The sequence below is a fragment of the Mytilus galloprovincialis genome, chromosome 12 (assembly GCF_965363235.1).
Source record: "Mytilus galloprovincialis chromosome 12, xbMytGall1.hap1.1, whole genome shotgun sequence".
In the NCBI taxonomy this organism is placed as follows: Eukaryota; Metazoa; Mollusca; class Bivalvia; order Mytilida; family Mytilidae; genus Mytilus; species Mytilus galloprovincialis.
Genome location: NC_134849.1, coordinates 39,718,426 through 39,731,397, shown reverse-complemented (window position 1 = coordinate 39,731,397; position 12,972 = coordinate 39,718,426). Strand labels below are relative to the sequence as shown.

At 31.0% G+C, this 12,972-nt stretch overlaps 1 long non-coding RNA gene across 2 annotated transcripts; it reads left to right on the top strand.

Moving 5' to 3' along the window:
• The first annotated feature begins 4,809 nt into the window (after positions 1 to 4,809).
• On the top strand, positions 4,810 to 12,711 carry LOC143053536 (uncharacterized). 2 transcript variants are annotated; one of them, XR_012971394.1, is made up of 3 exons: positions 4,810 to 4,910; positions 10,613 to 10,742; positions 11,670 to 12,711. It is a non-coding gene; the product is annotated as an uncharacterized LOC143053536 (long non-coding RNA). The 2 variants fall into 2 exon arrangements; XR_012971393.1 differs by lacking the exon at positions 4,810 to 4,910 and adding an exon at positions 5,471 to 6,070.
• The last annotated feature ends 261 nt before the right edge of the window (positions 12,712 to 12,972 follow it).

The window sequence follows — 12,972 nt, the reverse complement described above, 5'->3', positions numbered from 1 at the left end:
CTGTCTCACTCCTATAAAAGATGAAAAAGTGTCACTTACATGATTAGGGTCAATTTTCACTGACAATAAAGTTTTACTATATATATCTTTAACAACATTATAAAATAGATCACTAACACCAAGTTTTCTTAATTTATAAAAGAAGCCTTCATGCCAAACTTTATCAAAGGCTTTTTTGAAATCAATAAAGCAGGTATACAAATGTTTTAAACCTGTTTGAGTATATTTATCAATAAGACATTTCATGACAAACATATGATCTGAAGTACGCTTGCCTTTGCAGAAACCAATTTGCTCAGGACAAATGATATTTCTTTTAATACAAAATTTTTCTAATCTTTTAGTAATATGAGGGGTAGGTCAAACCATTTTGACTGTTGACTTTTCTTCACTTTAGCAGTACTATTTACCTTTTTTATAATCTTTTTCTTAATAGAAATATTAGCTGCCTCATAGAGGATATTATTCAGATCTTGTATCATAATATTTGAGTCACCAGTATAATTTGTATTATTAAATGTTTTTATTTTTTCTTGAACCAATGGTGAAGCTAGAGCATTTTGGAATTTCTCTGCAGAATTTTCTTCCCATATATATTGGTTTGGTATAGAGTAAACATCTTTTTGCACTGCATTAAATATACAGTTAACTTTTAACATTGTGGATACCTGGCAGTGATCAGAGAGGTCGGCTTTAAAATCATGAACCTTAAAAAATAGTATATTACTTAAAAGACTTTCGGAGGATAAAAAATAGTCTACCACACTACTACCCATAGGGGTGTGGCAAGTAAGCTGACCTATATAATCACCAGGGGTTCTACCATTTAGGATACGGATCCCTGTCTGCACACACAAGTCGTTAAGTGTCTTGCCCCTTTTGGATAAAATGCTATCTTGGCTATGACGGACTGGTATACCAAAATCAGGGTTATATTCTTCAAATAAAGATGAGATATGAGTATCTAAAATATCGTTTTGAATAAAGTCTAATTGTTTGGACCCTGTTCTAGCATTTACATCACCAGCAATTAAAATCTTTCCCAGTTTGGAATAACTTACTATATCATTTTCCACATATTCCAGAATATCATAGGTTAGAGATTGAGAATATGTCGAATTGGCAGGGGGGTTATATAAAAAACATAGATATAAATCTTCAGGTAAGCCAAAAAATTGCTTACAAAGTTTAAGCCAAATGTAGTCATTTGTTTTGTGTTTTAAGAATTTTATTCCAGGTCTCAGTGTAGACCTTACATATACAGAAATACCACCAGAGCGTTTTCTTGTGCGTGCAGACATGGGCCGAATAAGATGCACAGCTTTAAAATCTGGTATTTCCAATGCATCTTCAAGAGAGCAATGGGTTTCAAGTAAACAAAAAATATCTTTTTTGTTGAATTCACTTATAAAATCTGAATCACTGTACTTGTTGTATCCTTTTAGTTTAAAACCATTAATATTCCAACAGCTTACATGTAAACTGTTTTTGATAACCATTACACAGAAGGAAAAAATAATCAGATATAAAAAAGACGAAAAAACTGAGATACCCATAGATATAAATTTGTTGTACAGTAATGTAACAAATTTTACAGTAAATAGTGTAAGAAAAGTTATTTTACTTATTAGATGACATTAATATGATCAAGGAGAGATAACCCAATGACTCCAATGATTTTATAGTATTAGCATTTATACAGAGAACAGAAAATTAATTTCTGAAAGCTTTTTAAATTATTGAGACATTTTGTATGATTGCATTTGTTACATACTGTACTGTTTCACCATGCTTACAAAATGTGTATACAAAAATACAAAACATTTGGTCTATTGTAAATTGTACAAAAGGATCAATATATGCATGTTTATATATATATATATATAATATACATGTATGCAAAGTTTATAATTATTGTACATGTATAAATGAAGGCCTCTTTGGCCAATAAAAGCTAAACAAACACAAATATTGACTCTTGACTTAAAAAGGAGTATATGTATACATGTATAATAGAGGATCAAAACATTCTTGTGCCACATACATGTACATAAAAAAATAAAATAAAAAATATTATTTATAATTATCATAAGCAAATAATACTTGCAATAATAGCTTTCAAAAAATAAAGTTGATTTACAAGTACATATTACATGTAGTTACCACTGAGTAATAAGTTTTTGTTGTTGTTTTTTTTGTTGTTGTTTTTTATCTTCTACCAGTTTGTTGTGACAAACTTGGCATATAGCCAAACATACTAAGATTGAAACCTGTGTACATACATGTAGGATACATAAAAGGGGGTTGTGGGGAATGTTGTTCTAAATTTTGTTGTTTTGTTAGAGTTAAATTTCATATTACCTGTACCATGCCAGGAATTCTGGTTTACAAAATCAGTACCTTGTGTACCTATTTGGGGTTTGTTCCTTTTTTGGTAGTTATTTCCCCTTTTTTGTTGATTGTGAAGTTGGACTTTTTCCAAGCCCATTTGCTTTCTTAATTGATATTTTATGTTTGATACAAATACATTCATACCTTGTTTATTCAAGTGAAGGCCATCATTGGCTAGGTACTTTTTAACAGGAGTTCCTCTACTACCTAAATTATGATTGTCACAAATTAAGATATCTAAACTGTTTAGATATGTATACTGTAAAAGTACATTACATTTCATAATCTTATCATTAAGAGTTTGATCTTTGAGACAAGCAAATGGCAAGGAGATTGTAATTTTAGCAAAGGTACAATGAGACTTTATCACATCAATTAAATCTGAACAAAGTTGTATACAATCTTCAGGTGTATTATTGCGCAAATCATTTGTAAAGAAATGAATAAAAACACATTCATAATCTGTACAATAGTTTTGAATTTTCTCATTTGCTTCTTCAAAAGTTGACACTGTAAGCTTGTCAACAATACAATCTTTTAAGAAGTAGTCTGTATTGATGTATTTTACATGGGAATTGCCCATTAATAGTATTTTATGGTTTGTGGACTTCTTTGATTTACTTTCAATTTTTTCCTGTTCTGCGTCTGGTGAATCCTGGTAGTCAGACAGAGCTTGGTAATGATTTGAAGTATCACAATTGAGGATTGAACTATCCTGTGTTCGTCGTGAGCGAGACATCTGGGGATTTTCTCTTGTAGGTATTGATGTTTCAAGTAACTTCACAGATTGACAAAGGCTAGATAAGTTTCTACTGACAGTATCATTGATTGTGGAGTTCTTACTCAGAATCACTTGTAATTTCAAGATTACTATTGACTTGACAGTTTTGTTCATTCAGTTCTTTAAATGAGTGAAACACTTTGTCTGTGTTGACTGTAAATAGTTTACCAAGGCTATTAAGATTTTTGGATATAGCATCACTGTCTTTTGAAATTTTATCAAGTTTGTTTGAAAGCTGGCTATAGTTTTCATAAAGTTGAGATTTCTCTTGAGCTTGAGAGTTTGACATTTTATCTAATTTGTCACATAAACTTTTGATTTCATTTCTGTCTTCGAGCTCTTTCTTTAACGTGTTAATAATTTCATCTTGATTTGATTGATGGATGTTAGTTATAGCTGTTACAACACTTTGCTCAATACGCGTGGCAATTTGAAGAACTTCAGGGGATGATTCGGGAGCTTGTGGTAGTATGGATAAGTTTTCCCATTTTTCTTTGAAGCATGTTGGTACTTCAGCACAAACTTCACATGTATACTTCCTAGAAGTGTTAACGAGTGTGTACAGTTGATAAATTGGTAGTTTCGTACATTCATATTAATGTGTCCATTTGTGACATTTGCTACAATTTCCATCATATGATCATTCTGATCTTTGTTACACGACTGTGAGCACTCAGATTTCAAGGTTGTTTTTTTGTTACGAGTTGTGACTGAAGGTTCAGACTGCTTGGATTCTGATACATGTACATTTTGTACATGTAACTCTGTGTCTGAAGGGGTTGTGTTTTTGTTTTCTGATAGCAATTGCTTTGGATCAGTATTGTCACAATCATATATTGGTTCAATGTCTTCATTAGTTAGACTTTGAGATAGTGTTTGTTGAACTGAGATGGTGAATGAAGGGTCACATAGATCTATTGTACAGTTAGTGTCATTGGGACAGGCATGTCCAAAATCTGTGGGAGATTTAAGTACAGTTGTGTCATCATATACTGGGATGACATTACATGATTGATAAGTATTACCAGCAATAAGAAATTGAATGGCTTCGTCTATAGTTTTGAAGCCTTTATACACGGCATGGCGAAATCGGTGTACACTGAGTTCACACTTCGACCAGTCAGTGAAGATTCCGGTCGTTAAACCACGGGCTACGCTATAAAAGTTTTTTCTGGACATACTTCATATATAAGTGGCACTGTTTATGCATAAATATTACCGAATTATACCATTAAAGACATATATGGGTCAGTTTTTCGTCTTTTGAATCGTCTTCAAAATTTTTGCGCCATATTGGTAAGGGGACGCAACTCGCAACTATACATGATAACCATTTAATGTAAATGTGTTTGTGCTAATAAATATTGTCTATTGTCTATTGTCTATAAATTACTTTTCTTGCCATGAATATTAATAAACTTATCATAGACACCAGGACTAAATTTTGTATATATTAACTTATCTCAAAAGCGAACACCAACAAAGACACGATGTTATACGTTCATTATTTACAGAGATACTATGTAGGAGTGCACCTACATAAAACGGCGATTCATACCTGTATAAAGAATGATAACGTTGGTCTCTTTCCCTCGACTTCTAAATTCCCTGTTTTGCTCGTCTAAAGACAAAGCTGTAAGTTATGTGTACAGAACGATTTTTCCTATTATAACATGATACTTAACTAACGAAAATTCGAGTTTCAATGCTGTGATTGAAGGAAAAGCTACATTCAGATGTATGTATTAACTGTTTGATATCAGAATGTGAGATTTTATCATTGGGATACCTGGATGGATTGAGGAACCTCTAAACTACATGTACTATACTATAAGTTTAAAAGGAAGAATTATCTCTAACAAACATTAATTAATTTATTTAAACAACATTTAATTAATATTCTATTAAAATTATGAGGGAAAAAATCCCGGGCTTAAAAACACAAAATCCTGATGTCCTGAATTTAAATAAATATAAATCCTGAAATTCGAAAAAAGAATTCCCGGATCCCGAAAGGGTCAATCCCAAAATTCCGGCTTAAAAACACCTAATCCCAGTGTCCTGATAAAGGTCCTTTTCCCAACCTCTATGTCATTTCACTATTACTTTCATTTTCTATCTATTTAACGTCACCATAACTTCCCTAATGCTCCTCACTGTAAATTTTATATGTAACATTGTCCTGATGACTGCCAGACAGACGCCTGTCTTTAGGTGTAACATGTCGACCTATTAAACCAATACCATCAATGACCATGCGGTGAAAATTTTAGCATGTTTAGTGTTATTGTCTTTTGTGGCAACATTTTAATATTTAAAGTGCGAGGCTTGCTGAGTTTTTTAAATAATTTAAATTTAACTGTTTGGAGTGGAGAAATATTGTAAAACATGAGTTATAGTGGTGGCATTTGTTTCTCTAATAATTTTTTATCCTTCCTTTTTCAATGATTTGCGAAAAAGTTGTGTTACTTAAATGTGACGTCATCAGGAAAGGTCGCTTTTTCGTGATTTTCACAGTAGGAAATTTCAGAAGAAATCAAGAAAACTTGACGCCCCAATTAAATTTCAACCAATCAATTTGCAGAGAACAAATTTTCCACTAGTGAGGAGAAATATATTTCTCACACCCACCATGATCAAGAAATGTGAAAATAGCATAAAATTTAGAGTTGTCTACTCTTTATTACTTAAATTTTCTAATCTGTACTGCGAACAGTACAATGTATATCAAATGGGAAATGAATCTTGTAGGGTTTTCAGTATAAAATTGATGAAATCCTGAAGTACACGAGACTTCGCGAGATTTAAGGAGTTTGGAAGGGTCTTACTGAAAATATTACAGGACTGCTAAAAGATTAACCACATAATTCCACACGTTCAACAAATTACAATGAATTGGTAAGTTTTATCGAAAGTACTTAAGTTATAAAAAGTAGACCTTTATGTATATTCCGTCATATAAATGACTAATGTGAGAGTGATTTATTTGATTTAAAGTTTTTTATCATGGGTTGTGAAATTTTCGATCACTGGAAATGCCATCGATACCATTTTTGTAGAGCCTTTGACTTCTGTTGAAAAAGCGAGACATAGCGATCCTATATTCAATCGGCGGTGGTGGTGTCTACTAATATTCACTCTGTGGTTAAAGGTTTTGAAATTTTAATAAATTTCTTAAACTATCCTGGATTTCTACCAAACTTGATTATAAGATAGTATTCATAAGTAAATTTTGTAAAATAAAAATTCCTATTTTTCTGTATTTTGCTTATAAATGGACCTAGTTTTTCTGCCAGGAAACATTACATTCACTCTGTGGTTAAAGTTTTTTTAGATTTTGATAACTTTCTTAAACTATCCTGGATTTCTACCAAACTTGGACAGAAGTTTGTTTATGATCATAAGTTAGTATCCAGAAGTAAATTTTGTAAAAAAAACCATCTGTTTTTTTCCCGTATTTTACTTATAAATGGACTTAGGTTATTCTGCCAGAAAACATTACATTCACTCTGTGGTTAAAGTTTTTTTAGATTTTGATAACTTTCTTAAACTATCCTGGATTTCTACCAAACTTGGACAGAAGTTTGTTTATGATCATAAGTTAGTTTCCAGAAGTAAATTTTGTAAAAAAAACCATCTGTTTTTTCCCGTATTTTACTTATAAATGGACTTAGGTTATTCTGCCAGAAAACATTACATTCACTCTGTGGTTAAAGTTTTTAAAATTTTAATAACTTTCTTGAACTACCCTGGATTTCTACCAAACTTGAACAGAAGCTTGTTTATGATCAAAAGCTGGTAAAATGTATCTAGAAGAAAATTTTGATAAAATTTTGTACCTGTTTTTCCATATTTTACTTATAAATGGACTTAGTTTTTCTTCCAGTTAACATAACATATAGTCTGCAGTAAGTTTTTAATACATTTATTAGATTCATAAACTATCCTGGATTGTTATCAAACTTGGACAGAACATTCTTACTTATTACCAAAAGATAGTATCGGAAGGAATATTTTTATTATTTTTTCCCCTCATTTTTGTAACAAGCCTGTGATTAACAGCAAAAGTAGGCGAGACACTGGGGACGAGGAACCCTTTCAAAGGAGTACAGTGTTCTCCCCAGGGCCTTTTAGCATCATGGTAATGTGATGCTATAATCTTAAATGTGATGCTATTTGAATTGGTTTTCTTATAGATTATGTTATGGATGTGATGCTATAATTTTCAGAAACAAGATGGTATTTCAATTTCCCCTGTTTACCAGGATGCTAAATGAAATATCTGGGGAGAACACTGGAGTAGGTCCATTAAAGGCCTGTTTTGGCCTCAAATTTCAAGTTCATATGACAAAAGATTTTGGACACTTTTTAAACACTTAAATGTTTATTTCAATTGATTCAATTATTTTTTGTGTAAGATTTAAACTGATTCACTCATTAAAAACGCTCCGATTCTAGCTAAAATATGAAAAATCTATCAAATATGCCAAAAACTGTCACTTTTCATATGGTTTTTGTCAAAAATGAAAGTGGCCGCATCCGTGTTCATCCTCGACCTTTATATATGTTATGTATTATTATTAAACACAACTTATATTTCAATATCAAGAACATGAAGAATGAACACGAATGCGGCCAATTTCATTTAAGACGGAAACCGTCTAAAATTTAACTAAAATGCTGAAATTGTGAAGATTTCAGTAATTTAGCATGACTTATTAATGCAAGTACTGGATATATGTGCATTGTACTGCCAAAAACAGCCCATATTTATGTAGCAGAGGCATTATACCATCTAACAAATAACTAAAAGTTTGCATTTAAACAATTTTGTAAAACTGCTATATTTTGGGGCCAAAAAGGGGTCTTACTGAACCTACTCCTTTTATGATGAAGTGAATGCGGTTATGACAAATTTGAAGTGACAGATTACTAGTTTAATACCCTGGCCTCACTTATTACATAGTTTGCATGACATTCTATTGATATTGACAAAGAAACATGTCATCATTCGAAATAAAATATTATATTCAATATTCAACTACCTGAACCATATAGTTTCTTCGGAAAATTCTTTGGCATATGATATATTCACTAAATCTGTAGATTCAAACCCTTGGGTCATAAAGGTCAAGAGTCTTTTGAATGAACTTGGAATGTCTTATATCATCAATAACTTTAATTATGTTAAAGGTTATTTAAATTCTATTAAACAAAGAATTAATGACCAATGTTTGCAAGTTCAAAATGCAAATATATTTGAATCCAAAAAGTTAGACTTTTTCAAGAGTGTCTACATAATGGGCAGAAGACCACCCTATATGTTGATATATTGAAAAACAGAAGTGGCAGAGCTGCAATATGTAAGATCCGTATAAGCGCTCATATAATGATGATTGAAAGAGGGAGACATCTAAATATTCCCAGAAATGAGATATACTGCGCTGTATATAATTCTGGTCAAATTGAAAATGAAAAACATTTTCTTTTACATTGTGAAAAATACTCAACTAAAAGGAACATATTTTACCATAAAGTTTCAAATATAATCGTTGATCCTACAAAATTTCAAAAACATGAAAATAATATAATCTTTTTATTAAATAATAATTCATACACAATCCTAAAATTGACTTCCTCTTTCATCTCAGACAGTTTAAACCTGCGTAAAGCAGAACAAACTCTATAAAATTGTCAATATGTCTAATTCATAATCATTGTTTATAATATTACATATTTTAATATAGTCATTATTTGCAATACTTATTATGTTTGATCAACTATGTAATTGATATACAATGAGCCTTATTTATTGTTGATGAGTTTGTGCTTATAATAAAATATTTGTAAAAAAAAATAATAAAATATTTGTAAAATTATTTATTTGTATCATACTTGTGTCAGTGTGTAGAATTGTATGTTAATATTCTGGTAAAATTTATGAGCATGATGAGTCTCGCTTATTAACTTTCAACAAACATTTAATATTCATGTATATATCTATACATCAATACATGTAGTTCCATCTTAATCTACTTGACACAAGTGACAGTAATGAATGCAGGACAGAAAGTCAGAGGACAATAAGTCACAATTCAGTTTTGAGATTATTTTTTTCTTTCAACAAAAACAAATTTGTATTTTTCTTTATCTAGTATACATAAAGCAACTTTGTTATTCAAATTTATTCAATCAATATCAATTATGATCAATGTATTGTTATGAAAACAAAATGTCAAAATGGCTTGATTCTTAAATGGCTTCATGGTGCAAATTTTAAGAAATATAATTCCTTTGTATGATTAAAATTTGATAAATGAACATTTCCTAAACTTAAGGTGGCTCATGGGTACAAAAATTTTAGCAAAAAATTAAATCTTTATTTTTTCATTACAAATTTTATTTATTACACTATTAGTTGTTACTTTATGATATGGTACAAAAAACAACCCAAAAAAATTATTTGGTTTGGCCCCAGATGACTTTAAAAATTGAAAAAGCTCCAAATTATCTCCCTTTGGTGCAAAAATGCCATTTTTTGGCCTTAAATTTGAAATATCTTTTTTAACTCATCGGTGACCTATATTTTTTATTATTGTTTTCAAATAAGCTGTACATAAACTAAATAATTGTAAAATTTAAGCGATTTCTTATATTAGGTTATTTTTTTATTTCGATATTTCCTCTTTTTCTCCTATTAGTTCAACAGAAAAAAAGGACATTAACAAAAATGTATGCTTCTTCTAGATGCAGATTTTAGCTTAAATGAACGGTGACCCCATTTTTTTATTTCATTTTTCTTTTAAGTATATGATAAAGTTCATTTATGAAAAAATATAGCGAAATCCTATATTAGAAAAAAAAATTCATTTATACCCAGGAGCCCCCTTAATAATTAATATTTGTTATAAAAAGAAAATATTTCACAATCTTTCTCTTATATATGTATTCAAACAATTGACAACAGATAATTTGTGACTTTTTGTCCTGTGACTTTTGTCCTATCAAAGTGACTTTTTGTCCTGTGACTTTTGTCTTGTCAAAGTGACTTTTTGTCCTGTGACTTTTGTCTTGTCAAAGTGACTTTTTGTCCTGTGACTTTTGTCTTGTCAAAGTGACTTTTTGTCCTGTGACTTTTGTCTTGTCAAAGTGACTTTTTGTCCTGTTACTTTTGTCTTGTCAAAGTGACTTTTGTCTTGTCAAAGTGACTTATTGTCCTGTGACTTTTGTCTTGTCAAAGTGACTTTTTGTCCTGACTTTTGTCTGGTCAAAGTGACTTTTTGTCCTGACTTTTGTCTTGTCAAAGTGACTTTTTGTCCTGTGACTTCTGTCTGTTTGCCTAATGTGAGTGGGGCATTTGTGTACTAAGGGACAATATTTTTGATATTCTTCATAGATATGTTGCTTATTGATTTAATTACATGTATGTACTTTTTGCAGAAAATGCCAAAAACAGGAATAAGACGTAGAATTGGCTACAGGGATAAATGTAGAGCAAGGAAGAGGGTTAGAAAAACCAAAGATTCAGATGCCCATACCATTGAAGAGCATGAGCATATAGTTATTTATGGTAAGTTGCATAAATGACCAATACTTGGAGGAAAGGGCCGGAACACACTGACTATAGATAAATGCATTGCATTTTAAAAAGATCATGTTTATTCAATGGTTTCACCATTGCTACATCTTGTATATTTACGACATTCCAATTGTGGTTCAGTGATTTTCAATAATGATCTAATCAACAAAATTTTTCCAAGGCAGCTACCTAAATGGAAAAAATATTTTCTGTTGATAAACATGATAAAAATGTATATAAATTGAAAAGAACTTTCAAACCTATGATTGCGCTGGAGAAAAACTGCAATTTTAATACATGTGCATGCAAATCAAATATCTTGGTTAGTGGGGTCTACAGTACATATACAACATTTTCCAAAAGACCAAAAAAGTGAAAAAGTATATTTTAAAAATGCATTTGAATTTATATATAATTTGTCGAAATAACAGCCCAACAATGTAACATGTTCTTCCCTGGCTGGGATTCAAACTCAAGCTACAGAGATTGTGGCACCAAACCGTTGTGCACTACACTCTGCAAGCTAGACCACCTGACCATGCACCTAGGTTCAAGTATAGTTAAAACTGAAAAAATAATTTGAGAACTGGTCATATGTCATGAGTATTGGATGAGTACAGGTCGAGAATGGGTTAAGACTGTTTCAGACTGGACGAGTAATATTTCAGACTATTTTTTATAGAAATAATGAGGATCAAGTACAAGTCAATTGCATCAACTAAATGTTTGGACAATTATACACAATACTTTTAACCACAAACTACAAATCAAGGTTGAATTTTGGTAGAATCACTTTGAACTTTCTTGAGTTATGTCCCTTTATAATGTTGTTTGCAAACGGGGGCATCATCTGTGCCTGATGGACACATTTCCAATTTATATTTTATCAATTCAGTAAAATTATGATTTTTATTGCAGCTACGTCTACAGATACAAGATTTTGGCCTGTCCCAGAATTGATAGAATTAGGTGATAAAAGCAATGTTCAGTCACCAGCTTACCGAAATGAGAATGACGAGACCAATGAAAATATCGAACATTATGTAGTGTTAAATAAAGTCTACCAATACGATCCAAATAACAGTCTAGATGAATTTGTAACAACAAAGAGGGAAGAGCATTATTCCACACTTAAAAGTAGTTGTCAGAAGCTTGTTGAAGACCCTCTATATGCACCGATTGAATTTATGCGCTCTGCTAAAATTATAAGATTTGTATCTGTGTATGATAGTGACAATCCAGGAGTAAAGTTGATTTGTACAATAAAGAAGAATTACTCTGCGGAAGTTTTCGTTCACGGCAAGAGATTAAGTGATCAACATGACCTTTGGCGCACAGTACCAGGAAAGTTCATGACAATTCAGCAAGTTGAACGTCTTTTAAAAGTTCTGCTTCATTATGATGTATGCATTGGTAATCCGGATGAAGGGTTACAGAAACTATGTTCTGGAAAAATGGGGTATGTTGAAACAGGTTATGGAGCTTACCGTGGTGACTGTGTTTATCAAAGTACAATCCGCACAATATCATGCATGTTATTGACCGACAGATGGAAACCAAGATGTAAAAATTGCATTATCTATCGTAAAACTATAAAAAAACAAGAATCTAGAGAAAAACATAAATCACCTGCATCAAGTAAAAATTGGTTAACATCCAGAAAAGGAAATAGTCGATTAACTGATTGTGAGAAATTTGAAAAAATTAAACAGTTAAAGAACTACAGTAGTGACTTAGAAAGTCAGGTGGCAGCACTGAAAAAGAAAGTTAAAAAGTCCATAAGAACCGATGGTATATTGATTAGTGAAAATAACAGTACTAAAGATATGGTAAATTTGATGACATCATGTGAAAATATTGTCGATTAACAATTTACATATAAAAACTGCTAATATAATTATATGTTCCTGATTTGTTGTAACATATGTTTGTTATTTGTTAAATAAATAATAAATATTTCTATTTTTAGTGATTCTTGAAAGTTGTGTATAAATATAGATTCTTACATTGATACGATTGGATTATCGGATTTATCCAATCGAGATAGTTTAATTATCAATTTTAAAGTCCGTTAAAGATATGTTATGATAAAGTCGATAAAGACTTAAGTCAAGAAATCAACAGTGAAACAATGCTGATTAAAAGTTATTTGTAAAAGAATATTCTAATTCCCAAATTGATGAAAAAAAATATTCTGTTCAAGCAGAGGACTAAAAAAAAT